Here is an 11,059-nt window from a genome sequence, read left to right on the forward strand (position 1 = left end):
TATGCATAGATTTAGAAAAATTTGACTGAAAATAAACTCATATTTATTTGTAATAACATATATAAATGATCTAATTTGAGATGCTAAGAAGGATAAGCCATTAGTTTGAAGAGCTCCTATCAGAGCAACATGAATACTGCTAAACTTGAAGCAAGAACAAACATGAAATTTATGATGCAGCTTGGGTGGCAGAATGGTGAAATCATTAATACTTTATGAAAAGTTTATAGGGGAAATGTCCCAAATAATCAGCAGTTTGAAAATGAATAACTTGTTTTAAAAAGGGACAAGATAATGTTGAAGGTGGAGCAAGCCCATAGCAGCATACCATCCACACTGATTTTTGAGGAAAAAATATAATTTGGTTAGCATCCTAATTGAAGAGGATTGACAATTAGTAGGCACAATAGAGTACTGACAATTAGTAGTGACAATAGGCAATAGCCTAGACATCTCAATTGCTTTAGTTTACACAATTTTGACTGAAAAATTACAATTGAGCAAATATTCTGCTTGAGGAGTACCAAATCTGTGGCACTTAGATCAGCTGCAGGCAAGACCAGAGCTTTCAAGTGGGATCAAGATCCTGAAGCATTTCCTGGAAGAACTGTGATTGAAGACGAAACATGGCTTTACCAGTCTGATCTTGAACACAAAGCTCAATCAAAACAATGATTACCAAGAGATAGTAGTGATCCAGTCAAAGCAAAAGCAGATGGGTCAATAACATAGGTATTGGTAATGGTTTTTTGGCAGGGTTGTTTAAAGCATTTTGCTTGTCGATTTTCAGGAAGGCCAAAGAATGATAACATCTGCTTATTAAGGGAATGTTTTGAGAATGTTAGCCAAACCTTTAGTAGAAGAATGCCCAATAGCTTCACCAGAGAGTCCTTCTCTACTATAACAATGCTCCTACACATTCCTCTCATCAAACAAGGACAATTTTTTGAGGATTTCCATGGGAAATTATTAGGCATCTACCATTCAATTCTGGTTTGACTATTTCTGTTCCCTAAACGTCATCTCTCATACTTCGGACATATTGTCAGGAGGGATCAATCGCTGGAGAAGGATATCATGTTTGGCTTGATGGCTTTGCAGTCATTTGAACTGCAAGGTTGGCGGTTCAAGCTCACCAGCTGTTCCTCGGAAACCCTACACAGGATCGCTATGAGTCGAGTTCCAACTCGAGGGCACTTAACAACAACAACAAGGTGGAGGTTCAGAGAAAAAGAAGAAGTGAGATGGATTGGCAAAGTGGCAGCATCAATGGGCTCAAGCATGGCAACAATTGTGAGGTTGGCCCAGGATCGGGCAGTGTTTCGTTCTGTTGTGTGTGCATAGGGTCACTATGAGTCAGCATCGACTCGATGGCACTTAAAACAACAACAGCAATCTTAAAAAAAATCTTTAAAGGGTGCTGATTTTTCTTAAGTTAATAGTGTATTGAAAAGAATGCACTGACATGGTAAAATTCCTAGGATCCTCAGTTCTTTAGCTATGAAGCAAATGGCTGGTATCATTGCTTATAAGTGTTTTGATCTTGATGGAGCTTATATTGACAAGTAAACTGTGTATTTTTTTTTAATTGTTTAGTTTTTATTTCATAGCAATAAACATAACCCTGAACTCTATCTAAACTTAGGAAAGAATAAAGAAAATATGGAATAAAAGAACTGGAGTAAGAGTAAAGATCAAACAATATTTCAAGCACACTGGGTGGTCCCCAAGCTACACAAGGAATGGTCTTGTGGTGAAGATAAAACATAAAATTCAGATCAAACTTATTAGAGTTGCCCATAGTCAGCGATGGTGATCTTCTTGGTGGTCTTGCCATTCCTGGACCCCAAGTTCTCCATGGCTTCTACAATGGTCATGCCTTCTTTCACCTTTCCAAAGATCATGTTTGCCATCCAATCATTCAGTCTTAGCAGTACAGATAAAAAAACAAACACACTGGGAACAATCTACATTGGAACCAGCATTTGCATGAACAAGATGCCAGGACTTGTATGCTTCAGGATGAAGTTCTCATCATTAAATTTCTCCCCAGAGATGAACTTGCGACCAGCCCCATTGTAGTGTGTGAAGTCACCACTTCGGCGAACAGACCCTGGAATAATCTTGTGAAAGCAGGAATTTTTATAACCCAATCCCGTTCCCCCAGTGCTCAGAGCCTGAACGTTTTCTGCAGTCTTTGGAACTTTATCTGCAAACAGCTCAAAGCAGACACAGTCCAGGGGTCCACCGACGAAGGCGAAATTGAAATACATGCGGAATTGAGCACGGTTGAACCCGTCAGCACTAGATTCAAATACAAATTCAGGCTGGCATCTACAAAGCTCATATCATTAATTTTTATCTTTTAAATATGTTTTTTCATAAAATTTTTGAAGTATTTTCATATTACTAATCAATAATAATATAGCATGTTGTTGTTGTTAAGTGCCGTCGGGTCGGTTCCGACCCATAGCGACCCTGAACAGGGTTTCCGAGGCTGTAAATCTTTATGGGAGCAGAAAGCCTCATCTTTCTCCCACGGAGCAGCTGGTAGTTTCGAATTGCTGACCTTGCGGTTCACAGCCCGATTCGTAACTACTACGCTACCAGAGCTCCTTAATAATATAGCATAGAAACAAACAAACAAACAAAAACTACTTGATTGGTTTTGAAAATTGATGATTTAACTTCCTGAACCTCTGGCAGTATAGTGGAGTTTGAATCTATCTTTCGCTCCGCGGGAGAAAGAGGAGGCTTTGTGATCCCTTAAAGATTTACAGCCTTGGAAATCCTATAAGGTTGCTATGAGTGAGAACCCATTCAGTGGCACACAACCACCACCGCCAAACCACCAGAGAGGGAAATGTCTCTTAATTTCAGAATCAAATAGTCAGAGTCATTGCATGAGTGACATCTAGTGTCAGAGTCAGCACATTACAACTGCATAGAGTAGAATTCTTAGACTAGCTCCACAGCCACTGCTATTATCCAAGTTGGTTCCGACTCAAGTTGTTGTTAATGTTAAGAGCCCTGGAGTTAGTTTTATCTCATAACAACCCTCTGAGCAACAGAACGAAACACTGTCTGATCCTGTGCCATCCTTACAATTGTTATGTTGAGGCCATTGTTGCAGCCACTGTGTCAATCTCCTTGGGGGTCTTCCTCTTTTTCACTTACCCTCCACTTTACCAAGAAATGATGTCCAACAGGTCCAAGGTATGAAAGCAAAGGCTCATCATCCTCACTTCTGAGGAACATTCTGGCTGTCCTTCTTCCAACACAAATTTGTTTGTTCTTCTGGCTGTTGGTCGTATTTTCAATATTCTTAGGCAATACCATAATTCAAACACACCAAATCTTCCCCACTCTCCCCTTATTCATTGTAGAGCTTTCATCTGAATATGAGGAGATAGGAAATGACATGGCTTGGGTCCGGAACATCTTAGTCCTCAAACTGACAGCTCTGCTTGATGCAACATGCCATTTCATGGCTGCTGCTTCCATGAGTGCTGATCGCAGATCCGAGAAAAATGAAGTCTTTGACAACTTCAATCTTTTCTCCATTCATCATGAAGCTATTTACTGATGAGGATTTTTGTTTTCTTTATGTTGAGGTGCAAACTATACTGAAAACTGTAGTCTTTGATCTTCATCAGTAAGTATTTTAATAAACTTAGAGTGTAGCTGTGAAAAGTAGCATTTTCAACTTTCTAGGAAACCATGTCATTGCTTACTGCTCACATATTCTAGGAGTCTGGGTGATGCAGTAGGGTAAGCACTAGACTGGTAACCACAAGTTGAGCAGTTCAAACCCACCAACTGCTCTCACAGAGATTTATCATCTTAGAAAACTTATATAGGATCACTACGAGTCAGAATCTACCACTGGAGTGTCAGTTTGTCTTACTATGTATGGTGTCTTGTGTGTTGCTGTGATGTTGGAAGCTATGCCAATGATATTGCAAATGCCAGCAGAGTCACCATGTGGACAGGTTTCAGCAGAACTTCCAGACTAAGACAGACTAGGAAGGAGGAAAGGCAGAGTATTTCTGAATGGTTAGCCACTGAAAACCTTATGAATAGCAGCAAAGCACTGGTAGAATACTATAAGATGAGCCCCTCAGGTTGAAAGGCACTCAAAATACAACTGGGGAAGAGCTAACTGCCACATCATTGAAGCAGAGATTTCAGAACATTCATTTGCTGATGGGGCACAACTCAAAACTGGAAAAAATAGTTGCAAACATTCATTGAAAATCAAAATGTGAAATGTATGAAGTATGCGTCTAGAAAAATTGGAAGTTCTCTTAAATGCAAAGGAATGCATAAAGAGAAATATCCCAAAGAGTAGTGGGCTGAAATGTACTGGTATTGGTCATTTTGATTCTGACAACCATATGGTTAACTATGAGACACTGAATGGCATCACATTCATCATCACAAAGAGCATTTTTGATGGATCACATCCGTATGTTTACAAGGAAGTTCAGTTAATACTATTATTAACCAATTTACAATCAACCAGTAAAGTCAGTGATGATGAAACTGAAGAATTCTACCAACTTCTGTAGTTTGAAATTAAACAATCATGCAATTAAGATGCACTGATGATTACTGATAAATGGAATGCAAAAAAGTTGGAAAAAAGAGGAAGCATTAGTAGTTATAAAATATGGACTTAGAGATAGAAATAATGCTGGAGATTGCATATTAGAATTTTGTAAAACCAACAATCTAATCTTTGCAAATACTTTTTTAAAACAACATAAAAAGTGGCTATACACATGGATCTCACCAGATGGAATACACAAGAATCAAACTGACTACATCTGTGGAAAGAAACTATGGAACAGCTTAATAACATCAGCCAAAACAAGAGCAGGGGAACACTGTGGAACAGACCATCAATTGTTCATATGCAAGCTCAGACTGAAAATGAAGAAACTGAAAACAAGTCCACAAGAACTAAAATATAACTTGAACACATCCTACCTGAAAGGCCATCTCAAGAACAGATCTTATGTATTTGACACTAGTGACCAAAGATCAGAGAGCTGTTGGATGACATCAAGAACATCATCCATGCAGAAAGCGATAAGTCATTAAAAGACAGGAAAGACATAAAAGATCAAAATGGATATTAGAAGAAACCCCGAAACTTGCGCAAAAGCGTAGAGAAGTTAAATCAACTGGAAGAAATAAGGAAGTAAAAGAGCTGAACAGACATTTTTAAAGGGCAACTTGAAAACACAAAGTGAGTTACTACAACGAAATGTGAAAGACCTGCAGTTAGAAAACCAAAACAGAAGAACATGCTCAGCATTTTTCAAGTTGAAAGAACTAAAGAAAAATTCAAATTTCAACTTGCAGTATTGAAAGATCCTGTGGGTAAAATATTGAATGCTGCAGATAACATAAAAATAAGATGGAATTAATACACAGAGTCATTGTCCCAAAAAGAATTGGTTGATGTCTAACTATTTCAAGAGGTAGCATATAATAAAAAAAGATGGTATTGAATGAAGACGTCTAAAAGGCACTTGTTTGTTTGAAAAACAAGGCTCTAGGAATTGATGGACTCAAGTGTGGCAACAGTAGTGAGGCTGGCCCAGGATTGGGCAGTGTTTTGGTCTGCTATGCATAAGGTCGCTATGAGTCGGTGACAACTTGATGGCACCTAACAACAACAAGGAATTGATGGAATACAAATTGAAATATTTCAACAAACTAATGCAACACTGGAGGTGCTCACTATGCCAAAAAATTTGGAAGGCAGCTACCTTGCCAACCAATTGGAAGAGATCCACATATGTGCACATTCCAAAGAAAGGTGACCCAAAAGAATGCAGAAATCATCTAAAATTTTCATTAATATTATATGCAAGTAAAACTTTGCTGAAGATAATTTTAAAAGATTGCAGCATTTAAAAAGGTTTGGGGGTAGGAGAAGCAGAGACACGCAGGGGAGGCTCCTCGGCGGAGGTGCGAAAAAAACAGAGAAGGCATTTTGCAGGAACAGTTTTGGATCTAATATGCATTGTTGGGCATCAATTTTTGGTGCCCTCTGGTGGAGAAATCTTACTGTGGTGAGAATGCACAGTGATTTCTGAATCCATTGGGACTCTACCCGTGGGCCCCTCAGCCTGGGCTGAGATCAGAGGGCAGGGCCACAGCCAAGCTGATACAGCGCTGAAACCACAGAGCAGCATCTAGAAAAAGAGTTGTGATGGCTTTTTACACTTTTCTTTCCTTCTCTCCCCTGTCACACCCTCTCTGCCCAGCCTGGACACATTTAGGCGGGTGGAAGAGCACCCCCAAAAGGGTCCAGCACTGTGCCTACAGGGTACAATTTGCCTACAGCACAAAGAGGAAATCCCTGAAAGCAGTCCCACAAGCTAATTCTTTGGCTGCTTCTTATAACGTCTGACTCTGGGACTCAACCCTAAAGCTGACCTGGGAGAAGCCTTTATTCCAACCCTACCTAACAAGAGACATCAGGCCTGGCCATACAGCCAAACCTTATTTGCACCTTGTAAAACCCCAACATAAAAGCAAGAGCCAACATCAGCTAGTATATACAAGGATGCAGCTATTTTGAGAATTACACTGTGCATATGCAGATACCTAACTGACCTTCAGAGCTAAAAATAATGGATAATCTTTCTTCCATTCATGTCTCATCTATCTGAGCATCTCCATGGTGGTGATTAGACGAGGGGTCTGAGCAAGTGGACACCCCTACCCACCACTGGAGGTTTCTATTGTGCATGCACAATGACCTGCACAGCAAAGAATACCGGACAGTTGAGTATGTTTTTTTGTTTTTGTTTTTTGTGTGGTGGTTTTTATCTCTGCTTTTATATTGCTTCTGTTTTTTTGTCCTTTTGCTATCACTTTTTTCCTGGGAATGGAAGCTTTCTCTCCCTACACTACCCAAGAAGAGGCAGCAATTGGGGCCATATACCCAAGCTATAAGCATACCCCATAATATTCCACCATCCAGACAGGAGCCAATACCAGCTGCTAGGCATTACACAGATAGCCACGACTTGCTAAGACAGTCTGCAGCTGAGTAATTAGAGATGTGAAAAGGGAAGCCTAGCTCCAGATCACATCCACCAGGAGACACTCAGTAAGCTTAACAGCACAGCAACATACCTTCATTTAATCATTGAAAATGCATCTAACTATTGAAAATGTTAAGAAAAAACAACAAAAGAACTCAGCACATGTTCCCAATAACAGAAAAGAGTAACTGAGACAAAGGAGCTAGAGACAGACACACTTCCTATTAGAAGAAGAGCAGGCTTTGGATCTGCATGAGAAGGAATTCAGAAGAATGATATGGAGACAAATCCAAATGCTCCACAGAGGGGTGGAGGAAAATGAAGAATTCAGGAAAGTGCTACAGGAGCAATCAAACAAGATAGATACAGAGCATTGGAAACTATTCAAAACCTGCAAAAAGAGGCCCAGATGATTAATAACAAAATATCAGAAATGGACAATACACTGAAAGAACAAAGGAGTAGAACTGAAGAGATGGAAGCCAGAACCAGAAAGCTAGAAGACAAATCTCTCAATACCGCCAAGATAGAAGAGCAAGCAGAAAAAAGGATTTAAAAAACCTGAAGAGAGTCTAAGATTCATGTTGGATAACATGAAGAGGAATAACTTAAGAATTATTAACATTCCAGAACAGGAAGAATCACAGAAGTCCACAGAGGAGATAGTTGAGGAACTACTGGAAGAAAATTTCCCTAACATCTTGAAGGATGAGAAGATGAATGAATCCCAGGAAGGATAGACCCCAAAAGAAAATAACCAAGACATATCATCATCAAGCTCTCCAAAATCAAAGACAAGGTCTTCCGGTTTCTGTGGCAGTGGAGAAAGTCAGGTAGGGAAATCTCTTTGCTAGAGATGGACTGAGATCTCACGCAAGAAGCGCTCACAGAACAGCTCCAGAGCTCCGGATCTACCATAAGGTCCAGGACGTCAGTTTCCCAAACTCGCAAGTGAAAAAAATCACGATATTAAGGAAAATACTGCAAGTTAGGAATCGGGAGACGGGACTCCCTCTGTGGCTACCCATGCCCTGGCAGAGTTTAGAGGGCGGGACTACAGCCATTCTGGCTCAATGAACCTGCTCTAAAAGTGGCGTAGAGACACTTGCATAAAGAGGCACGGGAGACTCTACACATTTCTCCCCATCTTCCCTGGAGCACCTTTTTCGCTCAGCCAGGATGCCATCAGGTGGGTGGATGTGCGCCCCCAAAAAACAGCCCTGACACTGCAGTTCCCCCAGGTATAGAGAGAGGGAGCTTGGCAGCCACTAATGACATCAGCCACGGAGACACAGCCTTAAGATTGATTTGAGCTAGACCCTTGGTGGCTGCATGCCTTGGAGTAAGTTCCGACTCCAAGCAATCCAGTACTGGGTTTCCGGGGCTGTGGGTCTTTGCGGGAGAGGAGCACCTTGCCTTCCTCCTGCACAGTGGCTGGTGGTTTCAAGCGCTGACCATGTGGTTCATGGCTCCATTCATGGACTCTGTGCTACCTGGGCTCTGTGTGCAGGAGCCTTATTATACAATCTGTAAAACCCCAACATAAAAGGACTCAACCACCTCGAGAATTGCACTGTGCACACGCAGACACCTAACTGACCTTCAGAGACAAAAATAGTGGACAATCTTTCTCCTATTAACTTCTCAATATCAACCTGCGCACCTCTACTGTAGTGATTAGAGGAGGGGCCTGAGTGAGCGGACACCCTCACCCACTGCAGGAGGCTTCTACCTTGCATACACACTGACTGTGTAGCTCGGGACAGTTGACCTCAGCTTCATTTTTGTTCCAAAGTGGTGGTATTTGTCTCTGCATTTATATTACTTCTGCTTTTGGTTCTTTTGATCACACATCTTTCCTGGAGGTGAGAGCCTTTTCTCCCTATGTTACCCAAGAAGAGACATCAATCATGGCCATATAGCCAACTTATAAGCATACCCCATTATATTCCACCACTGAGACAAGTGCCAACAACACTTGCCAAGCATTACATGCAAAAAGGGAAGCCTATCTCCTGATCATATTCACCAAGAGACTCCAGTAAGCTTAATAACAAACAATAAACATCAAATTAACAAACAAACACATAACTATTGAAAATGATGAATAAAAAACAACAAACGATATTGAAACATGTCCAAAAACAGAAAAGAGTAGCTGAGACAAATAGCTGGAGACATAAAAGGGCTTTGTAGAAGAGGAAGAACAGGTTTTGGATATGCCTGAGAAAGAATTCAGAAGAACGATGGAAACAAATTCACATGCTCTGAAAAGGGGTGGAGTAAAACAAGGATGAAGTCAGGAAAGTACTACAAGAGCAATCAAATAAGATTGATACAGCATTGGAAACAATTCAAAACCTGCAAAAAGAGGTCCAGATAATAAGATATCAGAAATGGAAAATACACCGAAAGGGGAAAGGAGCAGAATAGAAGAGATGGAAGCCAGAACTAGCAATCTGGAAGACAAATCTCTCAATACTGCTGAGATAGAAGAGCAAGCAAAAAAAAATGATAAAAAAAAATCTGAAGAGAGCCTATGATTCATGCCAGATAACATAAAGAGGAACAGCTTAAGAATTATTGGCATTCCAGAACAGGAAGAATTAAAGAAGTCCACAGAGGAGACAGTTGAAGAGCTTCTGGAAGAAAATTTCCCTAACATCTTGAAAGATGAGAAGATAAACATTTAAGAAGCCTTAAATACCACAGGAAAGATAGACCCCAAAAGAAAGTCACCAAGACATATAATAATCAAGCTCTCCAAAATCAAAGACAAGGAGAGAATACTAAAAGCAGCCAGGGAGACGAGAAATGTCACTTATAAAGGCAAGAAAATCAGATTACGTTCTGACTATTCAGAACAAACCATGCAGGCAAGAAGGCAACTGGGAGACATACACAAAATCCTACAAGAAAAAACTGCCAACCAAGAATCATCTATCCAGCAAAATTATCAATCAAATACAATGGGGTGATCAAGACATTCCATGATAAACAGAATCTGAGAGATTTTATCAAAACCAACCCAGTGCTTCAAAACATCCTAAAGGGAGTTCTGAAACCTCCTAAAGGGTGGACTGAAAACCATTAAGAACAGACAACAACCAGAGATTGACAGGCACGGCAACACCACCTGGAACTCAGTCAACAGATAGCAGAGCCCAGAACAGAACAAGACTACAACAATGAACTCAAGGGAGCTGGGAGGTCAACCAAAGATCAAAATTATACCAATGTCAAAGAAGGGATAAACATAGCACCAGAGATACAGGTGGTGAGGATGCCAGGTAAATTACAGGATACAATGGATTTTCTTAAAGGCAGCGAAAAGTTAGTAGACTATAAGGTAACCCCAAAGAACGTAAATGCTTCATAACTTACCATGAAAATGAACTTCCAAGCAGAACAAGCAAACATGAAAACTAAGAACAAAACGACAAGAAATAGCAAAAACAAAACAAACAACAAAAGAAAACCCACAAACCCAACTCAAGAAGACATGCAGAACAAAAGAACGAACAGCACTACCAAAAAAGTAACATAATGGCAGCAATTAACTCATTCATATCAACAATTACATTGAATGTCAATGGATTGAATGCACCAGTGATGAGACAGAGAGTGGCAGAATGGATAAGAAAATAAGACCCTTCAATATGCTGCCTGCAAGAGACACACCTTACACACAAAGACAAAAACAGACTAAAAGTTAAAGGAAGAGAAAATATTTACCAAGCCAACTGCAACAATATACAAGCAGGAGTGGCAATACTAATCTCTGACAAAGTAAACTTCAAGATAAAAACCAGTCTCAATGACTGGTAAGACTGAGGAATTCGCACTGACCACCTAAGACAGGCAGCGTCCCTTAAACAATCAATAAATAAGGAGGATTCAGATGCAGACAGTGCAGACCCGGTCAGGAGGCCAAGCCCCTGTGGGCCCAAGCGTTGTTGAACGTCCAAACCATAGGCTCTGAGGATCAGACT

The 11,059-nt window shown here is 40.4% G+C and overlaps 1 protein-coding gene and 1 pseudogene across 2 annotated transcripts in view; both read right to left on the reverse strand.

Moving 5' to 3' along the window:
* The window catches only part of PDE4B (phosphodiesterase 4B, cAMP-specific), an 814,686-nt gene that overhangs the window by 235,637 nt on the left and 567,990 nt on the right, over positions 1-11,059 (reverse strand). The window lies entirely within an intron of this gene.
* LOC102834426 lies at positions 1,788-2,273 on the reverse strand (annotated as a pseudogene).

This window comes from Chrysochloris asiatica, unplaced genomic scaffold (genome assembly GCF_000296735.1).
Source record: "Chrysochloris asiatica unplaced genomic scaffold, ChrAsi1.0 scaffold00048, whole genome shotgun sequence".
In the NCBI taxonomy this organism is placed as follows: domain Eukaryota; kingdom Metazoa; phylum Chordata; class Mammalia; order Afrosoricida; family Chrysochloridae; genus Chrysochloris; species Chrysochloris asiatica.